Source organism: Tinamus guttatus, unplaced genomic scaffold (assembly GCF_059628265.1).
Source record: "Tinamus guttatus ecotype Peru unplaced genomic scaffold, ASM5962826v1 Tinamus_guttatus_pri_ptg000402l, whole genome shotgun sequence".
Lineage (NCBI taxonomy): Eukaryota > Metazoa > Chordata > Aves > Tinamiformes > Tinamidae > Tinamus > Tinamus guttatus.
The window spans coordinates 776,051-791,537 of record NW_028288936.1 but is presented as its reverse complement, the minus strand read 5'-3'; the positions used below and the strand labels follow the sequence as shown (position 1 = coordinate 791,537).

Here is a 15,487-nt window from a genome sequence, read left to right as displayed (position 1 = left end):
CACACCTCTGGGCTCCTCAGGTTGTGTCTAAACTGCACAATGGTTGTACACCAAAAAAAAATCAGTTGTGGTTTCTCCTTTGCCCTGACTGGGGATAAACATAGTGTGTTCCGGTCTCTTTCCAGTGTGGATGTTGGGGTTTTCCTTCTACGGAACTTAGACTATGGCAGGCAGTAACATCTGACATAGACATAAAATTAAGACTCAATTTAGGCGTGACATGTATCATGAAGTTTCTACGTGCTTCAGAGTCCTTTAGACACTGCTTCAGTGAACCACCTCTTGCCACGCCTCATCTCAGTGTCTCATCTGTAAACACTAGGGCCAACGTTGCCACCATTGGTGAATTATTCTAGGAATTTCCCTCTCCTCCAGTCCCCGAGTTACATCAGAAGGGTGTCAAGGCCATGAGAAGACGAGAGAACACAGCTTAGAAAGTCTGCCCTCAACACAGCAGAAGGCCCAAAAAAAAAGATCTGAGTTCAGTGTGTTAAAGGATTTTCTGAGTCGGAAGTGCCAATACGTTGCTTAATGCAGACCTCACACAGGGTGTCTATGCATTCTGACATGTAAAAGTGAAGTCTGCAATAACATCATCTATTATTCAAACCTGCTTTAGACTTCTCTTCTGTTCCTTACAAGATAAAAAGAGGTAAGTATACATACCCCTTTTTATCCACTGTTACTAAGAGTTAGATTTACTGCCTATGGTCCTTCAACACACACTGGAACAACAATCAATATCACAGCAACAAGTTACAACAAGGCAACTCAAAACTCAAAACTCCATCCAGCAGCCCGGGCAAAAAAGGTAATGGGCGTCCTTTTCAACAAACAGTGCTTTCCCAAAGATTGAGTCTGCCACAGCATTATAAAATGTGAGGACATGAAAACTACACATAAAATATTATTGAATCATTTGGAGGATGTCTACATCTACGGTTAGAATAGATTTCATTTCAGGTGTCACAGGTGTCCCACTTCTATGGTCACATCTCAGTATTGTACAAGCAACCTTCCAACTCCTGCAGCTGGAAGAGTGCTCTCCAGTCCAGCTCTGATAAGATATATCATCAAAACTTACAGGTTTATTGATATATGCAATGAAAACCTTGGTGCTTCAGTTACTGTCAAGGAGCAGAAAATGGAATGGATGAGATAAACGGAACATTTTACCTCATACCTATTCTTCCTAGACAGTTCCTGAACTCTGCATACACTTGCTATTTAAGCTTTTATTAATACTTTTTTTGTTCCGTGGCTAATTCTTCAACTACCTTTGGCACTCCCAAAGGATATTTAACTTAGGATATTTAACTAAGCTCCAAGGAGATATCAGAAACTATATGACTGCTCAGCCTGACATCAAGGCGGTATCAAATCCAGGAAGAGAACTGTTTTGGCATAAATAAACTAGTCTTTGAACAAAATGCATTAACAACCTATGCTAAATAAACTTCTTAGATTTCTTATTTTTTGAATTCCAAATATAGAACATATTGAATATCTGATGCCTAAAACCACTTATCTGCCAGTAAATAACTGATAACCAAAAACAGCTGGGTATGTAATATACCGGAACAGGTAAGGTCACCAGAAAATCACTTAACAGTATCACACCAATGTTTATACACTTTTCAGAGCAGTATTCAAGCATTTTCAACACTCATCTATTGTTAATGTTAACTATACATTAAAGTGTATCTATCTGGTGAACCATTTAGCACATGAACAGCTCTCACGATACAAATCTAACTACATAAACTAAGATTTTAAAAGGAGCCTATATGAAATAAATCATTTGGAAAGGCTACCGAGTTTCTCATGAATATTTAGGACTCTCTATAAAATATTTAGGAAAAGCATTAAAAAAGCAAGGATATCTTCACTCTCAAATTTGTAATCAAGATAATAGAAAGAAAAAAATAAACTTTTGCATAAACTGAGCCAGTTCCATTAATTCTGACTGACTTTCAATAATGATTTAAGCTACTATGTCAATCTCATCTCTACTTTTAGTCTAATTCAGTCAGTATGGGGATTGTAATCTCCAACAAATAACATTTGGGGCAATAACATTTTACCTTGTCACAATGAAATTCACCAAAGACAAGGCCTAACATAGGCCTTGCTTAAGTTTACCTGAGAAGAATTTTTTAAGGTGAAAAAAAAAAGTGAACAACTTCTATTTTATTGTTCCAAGCATAAAAGCAAAAAGAAAAGACCAAAAGCAAGGACATTTAAGCTTAGCTCACTCAGCATTTCATAATGATCAGTAAGATATATCTATATTCTGCTCAAATACTACAGTCACAAAATGAGGCAGTGATTTGGCTACTACAGATGCAGCTACAAAGTAGAATTCTTGTCATTTCCTGGCAACCAGCATTTCAAAAAATAGCATTTTCTTTAAAAAGATTATTGTCCTGATATAAAACAATAAAAGCAAACCACAAAAATGATTTTGAATTGGCCTCCATGAGTCAGTTATGTCTTTATCTATCTTTGATATCTACTGTAATACAAACAATCTAAGTTTCTACTCAGGCTGTCTCACTGAGTTATTTCAATACAGCAAACCTATGAAAATTTTATGAGTGCCCCTTACAGATAAGGAACAAATAAGCCTAAGAGACATCCATAACAATACTTAGGGAGGCTCATGGAGAGAGCGATTTTTATATTTGTGCTCTCCTTTTCTTCTTGCGACCTTCAAGGATAAAGTCTTCCTATTTTCACTGCGATAGACTTTTTTTTTACACATCTGAAATGGCATTTGGTGAAAGGAAATGTGGTTAATTACAGATCCTACCTAGTCTGCTTGATATTGCTGCAGAACTAGCATTGTTCTAGACAAAATTACCATACTGGCAGTCTAAATAATTTTTTTTTATTATTATTCTTACAGAACAGAACAGCCTAAAATCCACACAAAATCAAGAAGACTATAAACTAAAAGTATATAATCTGTAGAAACTTGTGGCGGGAAAGACTCTGTTCACTTCCTGATTATGTATCATGCAAAATTTGCTTATATTAGAATTAATGCACACTGTGTGTGTGTGTATATATATACACACACATACGTTTCCTATTATCCTGTCATTCATATATATATGTATATAAAATATACACTTCAATGAAAAAATTGTTTTAATTAATTCTTTTCTGTATATATATATTTAAGCATATAGTTACACTCATCTGCAAAACTAATTCTGTAACTGGTAGTGCAATTTTCAATTTTTTACAGACGACTTTAAAATTTGTTATCAGAATAATGATTTTTAAAAGAAAAAAGGTCTTTTTACTCCTATCAACTATTGCCCAGATTCTGCCATTCTTACCCAGGATAGATTATATTCTATTCTTTTAGTAGTCTTGTGGAATTATTTATCATATACATTATCTTCACTTCTCAATGCCCTGAAGATGAGAATATAATCTACTCATCTAATCGCCCCTGATGCAAATCAATATGGTCTCAGTCAGATAATATTTCATGAGTGCGGTAGTTTCCACAACAAAAATCTAGTTACTAAGATTTCATTTTTTACCTTTCATCTCCAAAAACAGAGAATATGTTTTCTGCAAAATACTCTTGTACATTCTTAGCTATATAAAAATTGAAATTTCTACTTAAAAAAAATCTTTATCTACCTCAATAGAAAATATCACATAACTTAAGATAAACCCTTGCATTTACCTTGTCTGGAAGGTTATTTCACTACAAAATAAACAAAGGTAACATTAAATCTCCTGAACATTAAAACTTACACAATTCATTTATAGCTATTTTGATTCTTAAGTATCTTAGAATTGCTTTAAGTAGCCGGGTAAAATGAACAATACATCAAATTGATGAAGTCTGATCTGCTTTAACAAGAGCACCATTATTAATGACCCATTATCATAGGGTAAAAATTACAGATTTTATAGTAAAAAGAATGGTCATCTACATCCTGTATTTTTATATAGACCTGCTTATTAACCATATTAAGCACATGTTTCAACAGGATATATTGTCAGGAGCAATGCCCATAACCTTTTCTCAATTTTGTTCCTTTGTACAAGTATTAAACATTGCTGATGCACGAAACATCTAATCTGTAGCTAACAGTGACAGATGGTTTTCCCATTCGTTTTTAATGGGCCATTTTTAAAGTGTCAGCATCATTTTTTGTTTGTTTATTTAAACTTCCTATTTGCCTATGGCTTCCTGAAAAAAAAAAAATCCATGTACTTTTAGGGAACTGTTAAATGAAGGGCAAAAGAACAAGCAAAATTGATCCCACTACGAACTGTCTGCAACAGACATACATTATAATGGATTTGGATTAAAAATAATGAGGTAGTGAGGTCTCTCTCTCCAACACTTTTTCAGCCATTCTTCTGTTCACAGTGTACCTCATTTCTATCCATTCTAGTTTTAACTCTCATCTCTCCCCAAGGAATAGTTAGGGGTGGCAGCATTTCTGATGCTATCCAGACTCTGCCAACAGTCATTGAATTTTTATTTTACTACCATTATAATATAACATGACAGGGGCGATGACTTCAACTGAAGGTCTGTCAAGCAGAAAAATACTGATTATTAAAAATGGTGCACTCACTTTCAGGATTATACCATAAATAGGCTTGAGGAGGAAAAAGAAAAAAAAAAAAAAAAAGGTAACAAAGGTTATGGGACATTTTTTGGTCAATCATCTCTACTTACCTATATCTGGTACTTTTGCTCAGATATGCGTCTTTAAAGCATACTCAACTTATCTCAACTTGAAAACAAGAACATCCTGAGGGTCCAAACTATTTGTCTTAATTTCTGTCTCCTTCACCAAAGCGCCTTTTACCTCGGGCTAAGTTAAATTGCTAAATTCTTCTACAAAAATAAAACAAAATCTCTCCATAGTATTTTCTAATCCAGCTTTGGCCAAACATTTGCAAAGTCAGTTTTTCCACCACTAGAAAACTATTCGACTATTTTTCTTCCTCATCCTTAGATGCAAAAAATTCCCATGCCTTCTATAGCCACCACACTAGCGAATTTACTGTTCTTACATACTTCAAACTGATCAGTATCTGCTTCAGCAGTTCAAAAAATGTTCCTTGAAGATGACAAATTTCTCCTTTGACCCCTCCCTTAATGTCCTTCCAGCTGCACATGTCCACTTTGCTGTGCATTTTCTCTTATGTACATGTCCTTAAAGTCAATGAATTAGATTCCTAGATTTGAGGAAAGAAAGACAAAAGACACCTCAGTCTGCTCTAAGAGTTTACTCTGTGGATCTTCCTCAAATAGGAAGGGATTTTCAGTCTCTTCTTTACTCCTCCTCAGTGAATGGACACCATAAGGGGAAAACACATTTTTTTTCTTTTAAATGTTTCCATACAAACCTTTTTATAACCAGAAACTGTTTAATTAATATCACTTTGATGTATTTGCTTCACTAAGTTTTTTGATTATTCCTAAATTTACTAATTACATTTATGATATTCGTGTTATTTTAAAGGCATATACGAAAGTTGTTATTTTAAAATGTCAGAATCCCCAAGTGCAGATCAGAACTGAAAAATTGCAAATAAGAAACTGTACAAGCTTCAGATATATCAAGCATAGGAACAGGTTTTGTTTAAAATAGATGTGAGTTGCAGAGTGACATGCTGGCTTAGGCATACTTTTATCAAAATTTAGTAATAAAAATCACCTTGTAAACTCAAAAGTTTGAGAGATCTATGCATTTTAACAAATTAAAAATGGAGATGATTAGACAGAGCCGCAGATTCATTGAGTGTGGATGGGACCATCCAGTCTGACCCCTTCTACCCACAGCAGGGTCAACTACAGCAGCTTTCTAATATCTGTGTCCAGGGAAGTTTTGAATAACTCCAAGGAGACTCCACAATGTCAATGGAACCTACTTTAATGATCAGCCTTGCAGTAGAAGTCTTCTTAGATAGGTTGCTAAGAGTCACCTCGCAACAGCATGACGAGCTCTCTCAGCATTCATGGGTAAATCCCATCAGGACACGTGGACCTGCGTGTTCAGTTTGTTGAAATGCTTTCTATTCCAATACTCCTACACCGAGGGTCCATGGAGCTGCACACTTTCCCCGGGAGTCCTGAAGGTGAGTCTTACCAGAAAAGGCAGCAGAGAGGGCATTCACTATCCAGGTCTTCTCTACACACTTTGCCATAGGTCCTCTGCCTCACTGAGCAGCAGGCCCATATCTTTGTTGTGGTGCAAAGGAAGCCTTTGTAGAAGCCTTTTCTGTTGTCCCTCACATCTCTCAACAGATTCAACTCCAGGTGGGCTTTGGCTTTCCTAACCTGATCCCAACATGCTCATAGTGTCTCTGCACGTCTCCTGGGTCACCTGTCTTTACTTCCTTCCATCTTCCTCTTCATGTCTCAATTTTGTCAGGAGCTCCTTGTTCATCCACATAAGTCTCCTGCCACATCTGCTTGACTTCCCAATCACCAGGATGGACCACTCTTAAGCTTTGAAGAGGTGATCCTTAAAAATCAACCAGCTCTCCTGGATCTCTTTTCTCCCAGGAATCTCCCATGAGATTTTTCCAAGAAGGTCCCTAAACAGGCCAAAGTCTGCTTTCCTGAAGACCAGGGTTATGCTACTGCTCTCTACCTTTCTTCCTCCTTTCAGGATCCTGAATACCACTATCCCACAGTTACTTCAGCTAAGACTGCTGGCAGCCTTCACATTCCTGACCAAGGTGCAGTCATGTTTGACCAACCTGATACCTTCTACGATGGGATGACTGGCTGGATAGACGATTGGAGAACCGTGGATGTTGTCTACCTTGACTTCAGCAAGGCTTTAGGCACAGTCTCCCATAACATCCTCATAGGGAAGCTCAGGAAGTGTGCATGAGTGGACAGTGAGGTGGACTGAGAACTGGCTGGATGGCAGAGCTCAGAGAGTCAGGATAAATGGGGCTGAGTTTGATTGCAGGCCTGTGGTGTCCTGCAGGGGTCAGTACTGGGTCCAATGCTCTTCAATTTGTTCATCAATGACTTGGACAAGGGCACAGGGTGCACCCTCAGCAAGTTTGCAGATGATACAAAACTGGGTGGAGTGGCCGACACTCCTGAGGGCTGTGCTGCCATTCAGAGAGACCTAGACAGGCTGGAGAGTTGGGCAGAGAGGAACCTCCTGAGGTTCAACAAGGACAAGTGCAGGGTCCTGCACCTGGGGAAGAATAACCTGAGGCACCAGTACACATTAGCTGGAGAGCAACTCTGCAGAGAGCGATTTCGGAGCCCTGGTTGACAACAGGTTAACCATCAGTCAGCAGTGTGCCCTCCTGGCCAAGAAGGCCAATGGGATCCTGGGGAGCTTTAAGAAGAGTCTCTCCAGAAGGTGGAGGTAGGTGATCCTGCCCCTCTGCTCAGCTCTGGTGAGGCCGCGCCTGGAGTATTGGGTGCAGTTCTGGGCTCCCCAGTACAAAAGGGATGTGAAGCTTCTGGAGAGGGTCCAGCATAGAGCAACAAAGATGATTAAGGGACTGGAGCATCTATTTTAGGAGGAAAGACTAAGCGAGCTGGGCCTGTTTAGCCTGGAGAAGAGAAGATTGAGAGGAGATCTGATCAAGATGTGCAAGTACCTGAGGGTAGAACATAAAGAGAATGCGGCCAAACTCTTCTCCATGGTGGCCAGTGACAGGACAAGGGTAATGAGTGCAAGTTGAAACACAGGAAGTTCCATCTCCATGAGAGGAAGAACTTCCTTCCTGTGAGGGTAACCGAGCCCTGGAACAGGCTGCCCAGAGAGGTTGTGGAGTCTCCTTTTCTGGAGATCTTCCAAACCCGCCTGGATGCCACCCTGTGCCACGTGATCTAGGTGTCCCTGCTGGAGCAGGGGGGTTGGACTAGATGATCTCCAGAGGTCCCTTCCAACCTTAAGCATTCTGTGATTCTTCCTCCTTTGTGATTGAACACAACTTTCACTGAGTCCTTGGCCACACCTCTCAGGAAGCGCCTATGCCACCAATGTTATTTAGAAACCTCCAGGATTGCTTGCAGCTTGTTTTGCTGTCTCTGCAGCAGACCTCAGTCCTTAGAGACTTGTCTGCACTTGTCTGCTTGTCTGAAGGCCTTAGCTACTTTTTCCTCATCAGGTGGTCTGTGGCAGACATCCACCACTGCATCATCTGTACTGGTTTGCCTGCCAATTCTGACCCATAAGTACTCAGCTGGCTCATGATCCATCCTCAGGTAGAGCTCCAGGCACCCCTGCTCCTCTCTCACATAAAGGGCAACCTGTCCTCACCATGCCAGACAGCCCTCCCCAAAAGAACCTGCATCCATTCACTGCAGCACTCCAGTCATGTGGGATATCCCATCTCTGTGACCCCAGTGAGTGAGATTTGTAGCCCTGCCAACTGCGCACACAGCTCTGACTTCTCGCCTGTTCCTTCTGCTCTCTGTTAGTGTGCACTTCAGATGGTATCCAGTCACGTTTACTCCTGAGAAAATCTTCCCCCCTACCATGCCACCCTCTTGGCACTTACTTATTTCTGTGCATACTGCTGAGATGGGATACCTGCAGCTGATCTTGATCTCGTCCACATCATCCTGTGCCATCAGACTTTATATGCTCATTTCCCCTGGCATTTTTGCCACACACTGCTGCATCTGAGCCTCTGGTAAGCAGCGAACCTCTGTAGACAGCAAGCCTGTTAGGTCAGCAGGTAGGTGTCTCTGTCCCTCACAGCAGGGACTGCTATCACTCAACTCCTCCCGGGTAAGCTCACTCAGATGTTTCCCTGCACAGTGCTCCTAACCTCTCCTCTTCTACTATGGCAGCTGCAGATCAGTAGGTGAAGCAACAGACATCATCCAGTTACCAGAAGTCCCAAGTCATCACAGGTCTCTACTTCCCAAAGTGCAAAGCACACACGCTGCTTACTCCTTTTTCCAGTATATAGTTCAGAGCTCAAACGCTTTTTATCTGTAGAGTTTTTGAGAAGACTTGGTCTCTTTATCATCTCTGATGCTGTGCAGTCTGCTGACCGCCTCCTGAGCTTCTTCATTTTGCAACAGAGATCCTCGACCAGCACACACCTTCTGCAGGCAAGGACACAGTCTCTTCAGGCCTCAGACTCAGTGAGAAACTCCAGGAATCTCCACAGCTCCAAGCCTGCAGTGATGTGTCCTTCCTCAGGAGTTCATTCTGGGTTGAGGTCTCTAATGTGCCCATGCTCCTGTAGGTGTGTCTGTGTTCTGTAGCACCTCACCACCACCTGACACACACTGTCCTCAGCAAAGCTTCTAACCTCTGTCAGCTGTGTTATAAGCCTGGCAGCTACATAAGCTGCCAGCACCTGCTGAACCACTGTTGGACACTCCTTAGCGAGGGGTCAGCTGGAAACAAAAAGCTCAAAGCAACCTTTGATTGGGGATTTGAGCTGACAGAGCTCATGTGAAGCTGCTAGAGTCCCCGAGCAGTCAAGGTGCCCCTGGTAAGTAGCCAAGATAGCTCTCCTTCCCTGGCAGCAGCAGGCACTCTGAAGTTCTTTAAACAGCTCCCAGTAGCTTTCTGATGAATCTGTAAGTTCCCACAATATCCAGTGTATCTCAAAACAGAGTCCAGAAACTGCCCCATGAACTGACACATCTTTGGGCTGCCTCTGTTACTTGCACTTAGGCATTTGAGACATTATTTACTTAGAAACGCTGCATTTTTTTTTCCAATGGCCCTAAAAAACTACATATTTACACAACCATAAGATGTCTGTATTAGAAACCATTCTGCACACCCTTCTCTCAACCTGTGCTCATCATAGTGAGCTTTTCATTTCTTTTTAGGTATAGGAATCAAAAAAAGATTATAAAATACTCATTTAAAATGCATCACTCAATGAGTAAACATACCACAAGGAATAATTCTACCATCCATGAAGGAAAAGTCGAGGAGTCAAGTGTGATATAAGGAAGGTCTTTTCCAAGTATTCATTGTTTGTTGTTTTGAATTTCATGTTTCACTGAGGTCTTGAGTAAAAGTGCTCCTATGCTTTCCAAAAACTGTTGAATAATGCCCAAAATGTACCCTAGGGGTAGCAAAATGTCAGTGACTGTTTAGTATATGCCACTGAGAAGGCACAGCAATATTTTGTTTTTTGCCTAAGGCAGTCAAAATCCTAAAGCTGCTATCACATACTGCAGTGTGACAAAGACCACACTACACATTTCTAGCTGTTAGCAGCCTTAGCAGTGATTAAAACAATAGCACATTTGCTACTTTAGAGAAGACATTTGTTTGGCCTTTCATAAATTTTCTTTAGGTAATTCCTTAGTACATCTCTTGACTGACCACATAAATCTTCTGAAGATGGTTCAAGTAAGAGGCTCAGATATAACCTGGTACTAAGATGAAAAATCACAAGTTCAGCGCAAAGACTTGTCAGACGCACAATAGTCAAATGATTCCTCTGCAGCAACAGAGGAAGAGCTGGACGAAGAACCCCAAAGAAATGCCAGCTAGGAAGCCAGATGCAGCTTGCAAAAAGCATTCCAGAGTTTGGCATCTGGGACCATTAAATGCCAAGCTGATCCCCATCTGTGGGAAAAGCTGTTGGCTGCTTCTGGGTGGGGAAAAAAAAAATACAGGAAACAGCAATAGTTTAAAGGAGTGCCAGCAAAAACAGAAGGCAGGATGAACTCTGCGTTCAAGTTATAATCATGCCACAATTTACTCTTTAATTTCTTGACAGTTTAAGATCCATAAACGTATCTTAGAAATACAATGCACAAATATGCATGCTTTTGTGCCTGAGGTATTTACACACCCATAATTGCAGCGTAAGTGCAATCACCTGATTGCACTTCTTAGCACAGAATAAACTGTCTATAGTTCTGGCATATGTAAAGTGTGCTTTCAATTCTGTTTTTTTTTTTTTTTTCCCCAAATAAATCCTCTCTGGAAGAGGGGAATAAAGAGCTTTTCTGAGTTTGAAAAGACTTGTTTTCAAATCCCAAGGGAGGGAGTTAAACAGTGAGATATTATATCTGAGAATGAATTGAATGAGTAACATGAAGCAAACAGATTAAGACTAACTTTGGTCTCAATACGGTTACCCAAATTCTCAGTGTATATGAGTAAAGAGGAACAAGATGACTGTGGCATGGATACCAAACCAAAGAAGTAGTGCTAAAGAAGGATAGCACAAGATAAGCTAAATGAGTCCAGAAATAACTCATGTATGGAGAATAAGGTGCTGTGAAATGAAATGTGGTAAAATGTAATGAGAATTAGAGGGACATAGTGTGTTGGAAATAAATACATTACAAAACATAACTCAGTATTTTAGCCGGATTTTAAAGTGCAAGTTCTCTGGATATGCAGAAGGAAGTGAGCCCCATGAAAGACACCTGTGTAGCTTTCCAAATTTTCCTGTCATACAGCTTAAAGTCAGATCTGAAACAACTGAACCTCATTAGAAATACAAGTTCACCTAGAAAACACCATTATTATTTTGTGAGAAGAGCTGAAGAGATTTTCACTTTAAAGTTTCTCTGGAAGCTGGTAATAGCAAAGGAGACCCAAAGGCTTTAATTAGGGTTTGATGTTATTAAGGTAGAATCTCAGAAATATCACAAAAGAGCGAGCACAAAAGGATACAGCACAAGCAGGGAATGTAGCTGACAACAGATGTATCTGTATATAAATGTTCAGAGACATAATTTGAGTGTTTATGCTGCAGTGAGAATTAGTCAGGAACACAGTGCATTGGAAGCAAATGCATGAAATGATTCTAAATTCATTTCTTTGCAGTACCATGTGCCAAACTGAAAAGGCAACAGGGAGAAAGAGAACAAGAGTAAGCTGAACAAGAATAAGCTGGAATGAACCAGGAATCCACAAAGAAAAGCTATCAGTCCTAGGGTACTTGTTGATCCTCTAGTTTCGACAGCAAGGTTCAAAAAATAAATAGTACATGAGGAACTTACTGGTGGAATTTCTAACTAACAATAACGGTTTGACTTATTCTTCTCATTATCAGATTTGAATCCTGGAAGAGTTTTATTTTGCGTACTAATTTGCATTCTATTTATTCTTTTTTTTTCTCTATAATGATACATTTTATGTGCTGTTGCATAAAGAATACTTTAGGTTTTCAGGAACTGTGCTTTTCAGATGGATTTGAAAATACTTTGATGACATAAACAAGTATTATCGAGGGTATCAAAGAAAGCTATGTCATCCATCCATTCCATTAATTTCCAGAGAGGGCTGGCCAAGCATTTCCTAGCCAGTAAGGGGTGATGAGCACTAACAGCGGGGTGCCCACCTGCACCCAAATTTAGACAATTCTACACAGTCACTGCCAGCAGCTATGCTTTCACCAGGAAAAAAAAAACACTGAAAGAAAACAGGCACAGGTCAAGCAACTGCATTATCTACCCATGACACGTTCTCAGAACAATTCCTAGTGCTCATCCAGAACATCTCATAGGCACAATTCAAGTTAACGGGAGCCAAAGATCTTTCCTATTAGGCATTTAAGATAGAGTTAGACTGTCTCAGAAGGTAATTTTAACTTTGTAGATACGGCTAAGTGGCCTCAGGGTCAGATATTACACATTGGCACTGGCTAGGTACTCCAAGACCACACTTTTTGGTTTATTTCATTGATGTTGTTTTTAAGAAAAAAAAAAAAAAGTGCTAAAAAGACAATGGGGGAAAAGTTTCTGATGTTAGTAAAAATAAGCAGAATGTCTTTTAACATCTTTGACTGTAAACTAGGACAACTCTAATGACTGAAATGAAATTGCATTAGATTATACAACAAAACTGGTCCAGGCTCATTTTCATTGTGGCTGCTAATCCTCAGATTCCCAGATTTAACAACTGCCGTCTCTGAAAGAGCTGTTTCCGTTTCACTTATCATGACCCTTGCATACTATGATTCAACAATATGCCTAATTTTTTTTTGTTCTGCTATGTCAAATAGAACAAACAGTTCTGAGAAAACATGTCTTTGCTGCTTACAGTTCAAAGCAATTCTCCTTCAAAAACTTCTGTAACTGTTCGGTGTTTGCTCAATCCAGAAAATAAACTTCTAATTTTTTTTTTGTACAACAGGGAGTCCTGTACTTCATTCTCCTGTAATTACCTACGAGGAAAACCTGAAGAAGCCATGCTACCTTCTGCAATACACCTAATGGTTGCAGAAGCTATCTGGAAAGAATAGTTAAGATGTCATTTGATAGCCTTATACATCAGTGCAGGATATTCAAGCATCCTGGCCTCCATGGATAAGGAAGGAGCTGCTGGCAAAACTCAAACAGAAAAAGGCATTACAAAGAAAGTGGAAAAAAGGGAGAGGGTCCTTGGGCGGAATACAGGAATGTTGCCAGGGAATGCAAGAATATAACAAGGAAAGTTAAGGCACAATTGGAATTAAATTTGGCAAGAGATGTTAAAAATAACAAGAGCTCTTTCAAATATATCAATGCTAAGAGGAAGATTAGACAAAACGTGGGCCTGCTGGTGAATGCTGTGGGTGCCCTGGTTACGAAAGGCACAGAAAAAGCAGAGCTAGTGAATGCCTTCTTTGCTTCAGTGTTTACCAAGAGAAGACCTCTGAAATCCCACATCCTAGAAACCAGAGAAGGTGCCTGGAGAGAGGAAGACTTGCCCTGGGTAGAAGAAGATTGGGTAAGAGGGCACTTAGGGAAACTTGACATCCACAAATCCATGAGCCCTGATGGGATGCAGCTAAGAGTGCTGCATGAGCTGGCAGATGCTATTGCTAAGCTGCTCTTCATCATCTTCAAAAGGTCCTGGAGAACAGGGGAGGTGCCAGAGGACTGGAAGAAAGCCAATGTCAGGCCAGTCTTCAAATACGGCAAGAAGAATCCAGGAAACTATAGGCCAATGAGCCTCATTCCTGGAAAAGCCATGGAGCAGCTCTTCCTGGCTGTTGTCTCCAAACATGTGGAGGATAAGAAGGCGCTCAGGAGTAGTCAGCTTGGGTTCACCAAGGGGAAATCATGCTTGACTAACCTGATAGCCTTCTATGATGGAATGACTGGCTGGGTAGATGAGGGGAGAGCGGTGGATGTTATATAACTGGATTTCACGAAAGCTTTTGACACCGTCCCTCACAGCATCCTCTTGGGCAAGCTCCAGAGCTTTGGGTTAGAGAGTAGACGCTGAGGTGGATTAACAACTGTATGGCAGAGCCGAAAGGATGGTAATCAGCAGTGCAGAGTCTAGTTGGAGGCCTGTAGCTAGCAGTGTCCCTCAGGGGTCAGTCCTTGGCCTAGTCCTGTTCAATTTAGCCCTCGGCAAGTTTGCTGATGATACCAAACTGGGAGAAGCAGCTGATACCCCAGAGGGCTGTGCTGCCACCCAGAGGGACCTGGACAGGCTGGACAACTGGGCGGTGAAAAACCTCATGAAATTCAACACGGAAGGTCCCTTCCAATCTTAACGAATCTATGATTCTATGATCCACAATTTTTCTTGAGAATGGTGCAACTCCATGTTTGTCTATATAATCCACCATCATACATAAGAATGTAAGCTGCTATCAGGTATCAGCTAATGAGATATACAGACTATGCAATTACAGACTTGTTACTAGTCTACAAAGAACATAAAAATACAAGTTATGAAAACACAAGCTACAAAAACTAATAGAAACAGTCTTAAAAAAAAGTTTCATCTTCCAGTACATATAAGAAAGTGAAAAAATCAATTACAAATATTTTAACTTTTTTCCGAACTTCTCTAAAGTTTTATTTTTCTATGATTGGATTAAGAGCCATAATCATATGCCAAAACAGTACCTCAAATATTATGTAAAAATGCAGCTCTAGCATGAGGGAAAGTATTTACGTTAAATCCTGAAAATAAATTAGTATGAAAAAATGATAAACATTCACTATAATCAAAATCTTCTGCTTCCTAAATTGATTTTATTATTTTTAAAATAAAACATTTGAAAAGCAACAAAAAACAGCAAGTTTAGTGTCATGTCACAATACAAAAAAAATGTTTAGCCCAAAGTATCTTTTTTCCTCCTCAGAATCATCTTCATTCAAACACATAATTATACCCGGTCTAATCATAAACTGTGTCAAATGAGCATAGAAGTAATAGCACTGGACTTAGTTAGATTTATCTTTGGTACCAGGAACTACCTGTCTATTTTCAACTGTGGTAGGTTTGCTTTCTGTTTCATGATTGCATTATCAGAAATGTACTCAGTGGGCAACAACTAGACTGAGTACACTAAACTGCTTACATTGTGTGGTTTTAAGCCTCTATATCAGTATCTATTAAAGTCTACATTCACATTAAAAATGACGGGCCTAATACTAACATAATAATAGAGGTGAACACTGGCTGTAATTACTAACGACAAAAACTGATTTCAAGATTTTTAAGTAGTCCTTATCCTTATAATGCTAAACAAAATCACTTTTTAATCTTACATGTATGAATGGAAAAAAGATTGG

The 15,487-nt window shown here is 39.8% G+C and overlaps 1 protein-coding gene across 1 annotated transcript in view; it reads right to left on the bottom strand.

The window, feature by feature from the left end:
• The window catches only part of EYS (EGF-like photoreceptor maintenance factor), a 636,352-nt gene that overhangs the window by 442,453 nt on the left and 178,412 nt on the right, over positions 1–15,487 (bottom strand). The gene's annotated exons all lie outside the window — the stretch shown is intronic.